The 9,746-nt window shown below is 41.7% G+C and overlaps 1 protein-coding gene across 1 annotated transcript in view; it reads left to right on the top strand.

Moving 5' to 3' along the window:
* Positions 1-9,746, top strand: part of MROH7 (maestro heat-like repeat family member 7) — a 46,706-nt gene that overhangs the window by 3,999 nt on the left and 32,961 nt on the right. The window lies entirely within an intron of this gene.

The raw sequence follows: 9,746 nt of genomic DNA, 5'->3' as shown, positions 1-9,746 counted from the left end.
CTCAGGCTGGTTTCGAACTCCTGAGCTGAAACAATCCGCCCGCCTCGGCCTCCCAGAGAGCTAGGATTACAGGCGTGAGCCACCGCGCCTGGCCAGACACGCAGTCTTTAGAATTCAAAATTATCATACCAGGAATGTGTTTGAAGAAATAAAAATTAGCTTTAAGATATGACTATAGGTGAGTGCCACCGCACCTGGCTAATTTTTTTTAAAACAATTTTTTTGGTGGAGACTGAGTCTCACTATGTTGCCCAGGATGGTCTCAAACGCTTGGGCTCAAGAGATCCTCCCACTTCGGCCTCCCAAAGTGCTGAGATTACGGCCCCTGTGCCCGACCTTGAGTTACTTTTTGTATATAGTGTGAGGTAGGGGTCCAGCTTCATTTTTTTTTTGCATGTGGATGTTCAGTTATTATTGTGATATAATTCACAAACTATATAACACCCATTTAAAGTGCGTGATTCAATAGTTTTGGCTATATTCCATTTTTTTTTTTTTTGAGACAGAGTCTCACTCTGTTGCCCGGGCTAGAGTGAGTGCTGTGGCATCAGCCTAGCTCACAGCAACCTCAAACTCCTGTGCTCAAGCAATCCTTCTGCCTCAGCCTCTCGAGTAGTTGGGACTACAGGCATGTGCCACCATGCCTGGCTAATTTTTTTTTCTGTATATTTTTATTTGTCCAGATAATTTCTTTCTAATTTTAGTAGAGACGGGGTCATGCTCTTGCTCAAGCTGGTCTCAAACTCCTGAGCTCAAATGATCCACCTGCCTCTACCTTTCAGAGTGCCAGGATTACAGGCATGAGCCACCATGCCCAGTCTTATATTCCATTTTTTAATTTAAAAAATCCTCCCCCCCATTTCTGTTGTGGTAAAATACACATAACATAAAATTTACCATTTTTAAACATTTTTAAGTGTACGGTTGAGTGGTATTAGAGATATTCATAATGTTGTGCAACCAATACTACCATCCCATCTCTGTAACTCTTTTCATCTTATGAAACTGAAGCTCTTTACCCTCCCGTATTCCCTGGCAACCACCATCTCTGTCTCCATGATTTTGACTACCGTAGGTACCACGTATACTAATATCATTCTTTTGCAAGTGGTTATCCAGTTTTTCCAGCACTATTTGTCGAAAAAACTGTCCTTTTCCCAGAGAATGGTCTTAGCATCTTTGTCAAAAATAAATTGATCTTATGTGTGAGGGTTTATTCTGGGTTCTCTATTCTATTTCATTGGTCTCTATGTCTGTCCTTATGCCAGTATCACACTGTTTTGATTACTATAGCTTTGTAGCAAGTTTTGAAATCAGAAAGTATGATTCCTCCAACTTTGTTCTTCTTTCAAGATTGTTTTGGCTATTGAAGGTCAATCTTTGTTTTTTATAGGAGCTTTTGTCCATTCGTATTTTAAAAACCAATTTATTTTCAAATTGTATTAGCCTTTTAAAATTTTTTTGAGGTCTAACATGTGTCAGTAAAATATGCAAAGTGCTCTACTAATTTCAAGTGTACAGCTTAATAGATATTTGCCTAAGTATACATTCTGGTAACTACCATTCAGATCAAGATATAGATCTTTTCCAGCAGCCTGGAAGTTTCCCTGTGTTCCCTTGCAGTCGATATCCCTTCTCCTGGGACAGGATTTCTCAACGTTGGCACTATTGACATTTCATGTTGGGTAATTCTTTGGTTTTTTTTTTGTGTGTGCGGAGATTGTTCTATGCATTGTAAGATGCATCATCCCCAGACTCTACCCAGTCGATGCTAGCAGAAACCTCCCACTGCCACCCCCAAGTTGTAAAAACCAAAATGTTTTTAGACACTGCCAAATGCTCCATGGGGGGTAAGATTGTCCTTGGTTGATAACCGCTGTCCCAGAGGTAATAGCTCTTCTGACTTGTATCACCACAGACTAGTATCTTGAGTTTATTGTCAATAGAACAGTAAGGTATTTACTGTTTTGACTCTGGCTTTAGCACAACATATCTGTGAGTTTCACCCATATTGTTGCATGTATCAGTGGATTATTTTTTATTGTTCTGTATTATTCCATTGTATGAATATACCACAATTTTTTATTCATTCTTCTGCTGATGAACATTAGAATTGTTCCCACTTTTTGGATATTGTTAGTAAAGTTGCTGTGAACATTTTTGTACGTGAGTTTTGGTACATAGATACACTTATTTATCTGAGAGTGGGATTTCTGGATCATAGTGTAGGCATATTTATAGCTTTAGGACATTTTGCCAAATAATTTTTCAAAGGAGTAGTCTTAAATTGTCTGTGCTGCTATAACAAAATACCTGAAACTGGGTAATTTATCAACAACAGAAATTTATTTTCTCACAATTCTAGAGGCTGGGAAGTCCAAGATCAAGGCACCAGCATTCAGTGTTTGGTGAGGGCCTTCTTGCTGCATCCTCACGTGGTGGAAGGTGGAAGGACAAAGAGAGACTGAATGCTGCGTGAAGCCTCTTTTATAAAGGCCTAATCCCATTGGTCACCTCCTAAAGCAGCGATACTAAACCTTTTTGGCACCAGGGACTGGTTTCACGAAAGACCATTTTTCCATGGACTGCAAGGGGTGGGGGGATAGTTTCGGGATGATTCAAGTACATTACATTTATTGTGCACTTTATTTCTATTATTACATTGTATTATATAATGAAATAATTATAAAACTCACCATAATGCAACCTGTCTGCTAGTGATAATCTGTATTTGCAGCCACTCCCCAGCACTAGCATCACCACCTCAGCTCCACCTCAGATCATCGGGAATTAGATACTCATAAGAAGCACCCAATCTAGATCCCTCACATGCACAGTTTACAGTAGGGTTTGCGCTCCTATGAGAATCTAATGGCACCGCTGATCTGACGGGAGCCGGAGCTCAGGTGTTGAGGCCAGCAATGGGGAGTGGCTGTAAATATAGATAAAGCTTCTCTCCCTCACCTGCCACTCACCTCTTGCTGTGCTGCCTCCTTTATAACAGGACACGGACTGGTACTGGTGAGTGGCTTGGGGGTTGGGGACTGCAGTCCTAAAGGCCCTACCTCTTAATACTATTGCATTGGAGAGTAAATTTCAACATGAATTTTGGAGGGGACACAAATATTCAAACCATCTCAGCGATTGAATTAATTTACTCTTTCGCAAACAATGTGAAAATTTCAGTTGTTCCACATTCTCATCAACATTTGGTATTGTCAGTTTAAAAAAGCTTAAGCCCAGCACAGTGGCACCTGCTTGTGGTCCCAGCTACTTGGGAGGCTGAGGTAGGAGGATCACTTGAGCCCAAGAGTTTGAGAACAGCCTGGGCCACATGGTAAGACCCCATTGTTACTGAAAGTTCAGTACTTGTTCCTGAAGCTGAATCAGTGAGGACGAGTGGTTTGAGGAAAAGATAAGGGTTTATTAATTTGCCAGCAAATGAGGAGGATGGTGAATTAGCGTCTCAAAGACCATCCTGTCTTCAAGCAGAAATATAGGGCTTTTTAAAAGGGGGTTTTCCGCAGTAGGGCTCAGGCCTGCTTGACCAGTGTCCCATGTCATGACTTCAGGCTATTGCTGTTGAACTATAATTGGTGTTTTCAGTCTTGGACTATTGTGACCTTATCTCCAGCGGCCATGACCTTGTGATCCTTGTCCTTGTGAGGACAATCCTTTTTTAAAATAATAGAGAAAAACAGGAAAGAACATTTGTCTTCCCCTGTGATCACTGGCCTCAGATGGAATGCAAGTTTCAATTTCCAAAAAGGGTGGGAGGTTTCAAAAAGACAACTCATAAAACATTTCATTGCCCTTTTTCAGACCTTTACCTCTGTTACACCATCTCCAATAGAAAATTAAAAATTAAAAAATAAAAATTTTCATCATTCTGGAGGGTGTCTAGTGATAGCTCATTGTGGTTTTAATTTGCATGTCTTGATGACTACTGATGTTAAGCATCTTTTTATATGATTATTAGCAATTTGTACATCTTTTTTATAATGACTGTCCTTGTTAATTTTTAAAAATTGGGGTGGTCTCTTTTTCTTATTGACTTGTGGGAGTTCTTCATGTAATCCAGATATGATTTCTTTGTTAGTGAAGGAAATTAAAAATATTTCACCCCAAAATATGGCATTTTGACATACTGGATTGATTAAAGAAGCATCAGGGTCTCTCTGACCCCACCCCACAGACTGTTGAAATTTATTCCTTCCTTCCTTCCTTCCTTCCTCCCTCCCTCCCTCTCTCTCTCTCTTCCTTCCTTTCTTTCTTCTTTCTCAGACAGACTTGCTCTGTTGCCAGGGCCAGGCCAGAGTGCAGTGGTATCATCATAGCTCACTGCAACCTCAAATTCCTGGGCTCAAACCATCCTCTTGCCTCAGCCTCCCAAGTAGCAGGGACTATAGGTACATGCCACCAAGCCCAGCTAATTTTTCTATTTTTTGTAGAGACAGGGTCTTGCTTTTGCTCAGGCTGGTCTCAAACTCCTGAACTCAAGGAATCCTCCCACCTCAGCCTCCCAAAGTGCTAGGATTACAGGTGGGAGCCGCTACTGGCTGAAGTTTTTTCTTTATCAGCCTGAGATCCAGAACCACCCAGGAGAACAATTGTTCTTTTCTTACCCTCCCTGTAAGACCAAGAATGTGACCACACTTGAACAGACTCTTTAAGAAGATAATGTCCCCTCTCTCAGATCCATTTAAATCCCAAAGAGAACTATTTACCAGTTAATCTTTGTTCTGCATCCATTCAACCACCCAAGTAACCTATTATTGCCCCTGGACAGAAGTCCTCCTTTCTCTCCTCCTATAACCCATTTTACCAGAAAGGCATATAAGCTTCTGAACCCCACTGGGGAGTTGAGTCTTCATTCTGAGGGTTCCTGTGTGTACACATTAAAATAAACTTGTGGCCGGGTGCGGTGGCTCACACCTGTAATCCTAGCATTCTGGGAGGCCGAGGCGGGAGGATTGCTTGAGCTCAGGAGTTCGAGACCAGCCTGAGCAAGAGCGAGACTCCGTCTCTACTATAAATAGAAAAAAATTAGCTAAACAACTAAAAATAGAAAAAAATTAGCCGGGCATTGTGGCGCGTGCCTGTAGTCCCAGCTACTCGGGAGGCTGAGGCAGGAGGATCGCTTGAGACCAGGAGTTTGAGGTTGCTGTGAGCTAGGCTAACACCACGGCACGCTAGCCCGGGCAACAGAGCGAGACTCAAAAAAAAAAAAAAAAAAAAAAAGTAACTTTTTCCTCCTGTTCATCAATCTGCTTCCCGTCAGCGGTTTTCAGCAAATGTTAGCAGGGCAAGAGCCTTTGCTCTCAATATCAGATGTATGTACTTTGACTATTCTCTCCAAGTCTGTGGCTTGATGGAGGCTTTTGACAAACAGAAGTTGTTAATTTTAAAGGAACTCAATTTGTCTTTTTTTTTTTTTTGGCTATTTCTTTTTGTCTTCTGCTTAGGAAATCTTTGCTTACCCAACGATTTTGAAAAATAGTTCCTTATACTTTCTTCTAAAAGCTTTATTGTTTTGACTTTCATACGAAATTTATGATGCATCTTGTATTTTTTTAAAGTATGGAACGCTTCACAAGTTTGCATGTCATCCTTGCGCAGGACCCATGCTGATCTTATCTGTATTGTCCCAATTTTAGTATATGTGCTGTCGAAGTGAGCACATCTTGTATTAATTTTGGAAAACTGTGTGAGGGGCTTAAGGTTCATATTTTTCCCCTATATGGATGTCTAATTGGTCCAGATCATTTATAGAAAAGACCATGCTTTCCCCACTGAACCCTGCAGTGTCAACTTTGATGTAAATCAAGTGACTGTATATGTGGAGGTGTTATGGTACGGAGTGCGAGAAAGACCACCTTGAGGCCGAATGAGCCAAATTGTGAGTCTTTATTAGCTGGCCAGCGACTACCCTCTGTACCACCACAGACGGCTGCACAGAGAGCAGTCCAGAACCGAAAAGGCGAGAAGACTTTATACTAATTGGGAGGGGGGCTACGTGACATTAAACATGACATAGTGGAAAAAATAATTACATCATACAGTCCATAGCCGCGGGGTCTGGGACCTGCCTCAGACCACCTGCCTGGCCTCGGGACTGATTACAATCTTTGAGCAAACAAGGTTACAGAAGCAGATAGCATCAGTTAAGGCAGGGAGCATTCTTTCTTGGGGAGGCAAGTACAGTAAATTTGACTGCAGACAGCCGGGGGGCTTACACAATTAGTTACAAGGTCATTGCTTACAGAGTACAGATTTTTCTATTAGGGCGAGGTTTACAAAGTACAAGCTTTTTACTCTATAGACAGGAATGAGTCTTGAAACAGCGTTTTCATAATAACTTTTCATATTTTTGAGGCCTACTAATACAGAGGTTTATTTCTGGACTCTTTCCATTCCTTTGGTTGTCTATCCTTAACTGATGCCTTAATTACTGGGTTTTAGAGTAACCCTCTCTTTTTTTTAAGAGAGGGGGTCTTGCTATGTTGCCCAGGCTGGCCTTGAACTCCTGGGCTCAAGCGATCTTCTGGCCTCCACCTCTCCAAGTGCTGAGATTATAGGTGTGGGCCACTGCACCCAACTATAGTACCTCTTGATATTTAGTAGTGTTAAGTCCTCCAACTTTGTTCTTCCTTAGGATTGTCTGTTCTAGGTGCTTTGCTTTTCCACATAGATTCTAGAAACAGCTTGTCGATTTCCACAAACTAAAATTAAACGAAAACCTGCTGGGATTTTCATTGGGATATTATTGAATCTACAGATCAATTTGGGTAAGTAAGCCAGGCATGGTGGCTCACGCCTGTGATCCTAGCACTCTGGGAGGCCAAGGCAGGAGGATCGCTTGAGGTCAGGAGTTTGAGACTAGCCTGAGCAAGAGCGAGACCCCCATCTCTACTAAAATTAGAAAAATTAGCTGGGCATGGTGGCACACACCTGTAGTCCCAGCTACTTGGGACGCTGAGGCAAGAGGATTGCTTGAGCCCAGGATTTTGAGGTTGCCGTGAGCTAGGCTGACGCTACGGAACTCTAACCCCTCCCCCACAAAAAAACCCCAAAAAAACAACTTGGGTAAGTTTGTTGTCTTTATAATACTGTGTTTTCCAAGCCATGGTCCACTTACACTTCTGATTATGGATGATTTGGGTATCTATGTACTATCTTCTGTTTGTATTCTCTGTTCTGTTTGTTTGGTTTCTTTTTCTCCTCCTTTTTGGTTTTTGGGTTTTTTTCCCTCCCTTTTTTCTCCTCTACTTGTGTGGAAGTTATATACTGTATTAAGTCTTTTAGTGGTTCTCTAGAAGCTATAATGTACATATTTAACTAATCAAAGTCCAAATTAATCAATGCAAATATCCTCCTCCCAGACAGTTTAAGACTTGGGGACACTTTAATACTATTTGACCCCTTTCCCCTAATTTATATGCTATCATGGTAATGTCTTTTAATTCTTTTTTTTTCAACTGCATAAACATTTTATATAGTCAATGGTCACGTGTTTACCCAAATATTAACCTCTTTCCTTCAGTTCATTGCTTATTGCATCTCAAACCTTTCAATTAGGATTAACTTCCTCTTGCCTGAAGTGCATCCTTTAGTGAATTCTGCTGATGGTAAACTCTTTCAATTTTTGTCTGAAAATGCCCCTATTTCTCCTGCATTCTTTTTTAAATTTTAAAACAATAAGGCTGGATGAGGTTGCTCACACCCGCAATCCCAGCACTTTGGGAGGCTGAAGCAGGAGGATTGCTTGATGCCAAGAATTTGAGACCAGCCTAGGCAACATAGCAAGACCCTGTCTCTACAAAAAAAAATTTAGCCAAGTGTGGGTGGTGCATGCCTGTAGTCCTAGCTGGGATGGGGAGATCAGTTCAGCGCAGGAGTTCAATGCTGCAATGAGCTATGACTATGCCACTGCACTCCAGGCTGGGCAACAGAGCAAAACCCCATCTCTAAAAAAATAAATAAAATAAAAAGTTATAGTAATGTGCATTATTATCTAGATCTTACCATAGTCTTCGTTGTATTTCTCCTCACCTGGCACGTTGCATATTTTTTAGTTATTGTTATCTGTCTTCCCAATTCTGTTAGAATGTGAGTTCCACAAAAGTAAGAATTTTGTTCATTTTTATTAACTGAACCTAGAACAGTGTTGGTCATATAGTATGTACTTAACAAATATTTTTTAAATGATGAAAAAAAGCTTACAGAAAAGTTGAAAATATAGTATTAAATTTTTTCCCCTCAATCATTTGAGAATAAGTTGCCAAATGATACTCCATAACCCCTGAATATCAGATTGTATTTTCTTACAAAAAAGGACAAAATATAACCATTATAATCATGAAATCAATATTGGCACACAGCTGACATCTAATCGTCAGGCCCCATTCAGAGGCTGCCAATTTTCCTAGTTCGCTATAGCAAAAGGGTCTAGGTCAAAATCACTCATTGTACTTTTCTGTGTAGTCTGTTCTGTCTCCTGCAGTCCTCAGCCTTTCCTTGGCTTCCATGTCCTTGATGCATTTAAACATTATGGGCCATGGCTGGGCGTGATGGCTCATGACTGTAATCCTGGCACTTTGGGAGGCCGAGGTTGGGGGGGGATTGCTTGAGGTCAGGAGTTCGAGACCAGCCTGAGCAAGAGCAAGACTCTGTCTCTAAAAAAATAAAATAAAATAAAACATAAAAATAAAATAAAGAACATTATGGGCCAGCTGTTTTTGTAGGATGCGGCTGAGTTTGGGTCCGACGTTTCCTCATGATGAGATTCAGGTCACTGCGTCCTATCTGGAGGCTACTGACTCTGGTTTGCTCCACACTGATGACGTCCTCTTCCAACACTTCGGTGGAACGGTGCTGCCAAGCTTCCCCACTCTGAAGTCACCATTTACCCCTGTGTCATAATATCTCATGGCAGAGTAGCTTAGAACTAAGTAATTATGCCATTCCTCACCAAACTTTCCATTTATCCATCTATTTATTTACATTAACATGGGCTCATGGTTTCTTAGTTTATTCAATGGGCTGTAATGTTGCTATCATTATTTTTTGTGACACTCAAAATTTCTCCATTTGACCAGTGGAATCCCCTTTAAGCAAGCTTTTGTGTCCCTTCGACATGTCCCCATTATTCTTTGAGCTCTCTTCCTTGTTTTCTGGTACAAGATATATCAGGTTCATCCGGGACTTTTCCTGCTCAAGTCCTGGAATCAGCTGCTTCTCCAAGGAGCTTTGTTGCTTTTGGTGGACAATGGTGTTTAGAAGCTATGATCTTGGCCCCAGCTGTGTTCACAGCTGCTGGAGTGTCTCTGCTTCTCCCTGTTGGCTCCATCCTCCAGCATCCTCTGGTGGCCAAGATGCCCCTGAAGTTGCAGGTTCTCATAGGCCACAGTGGCCTTGGCCTCAGAAGGAGAAAGACCCTCTCTCCTTTGGTGTTTCCCTCCATCCCCTTAAATAAAGGGCTTTATTGGCCCTGCTCAGCCAGTTTTCCATCCCCAGGCCGATCACTGTGGTGGAGCATGGGGCACTTGTTAGCTAAGCTTGGGTTCCGGGCCCACTCTTATTTGAAGAAGTGGTGGTGGGTGGGTACTGCAGAATTCAGCCTCACCGAGCTACATGGGAAGGGTAGCCTACGGAAAGACGGGGCTCTTTCACCAAAAGAAACATGCAGAGATTTGGGGGAGACGAAATAGCAGATACCTACTGTAACGAATAGGTGTTTAGCTATA

This window comes from Propithecus coquereli, unplaced genomic scaffold, assembly GCF_000956105.1.
Source record: "Propithecus coquereli isolate 6110/MARCELLA unplaced genomic scaffold, Pcoq_1.0 Scaffold14, whole genome shotgun sequence".
NCBI classification, from domain to species: Eukaryota; Metazoa; Chordata; class Mammalia; order Primates; family Indriidae; genus Propithecus; species Propithecus coquereli.
This window is presented reverse-complemented; position numbering and strand designations above follow the sequence as displayed.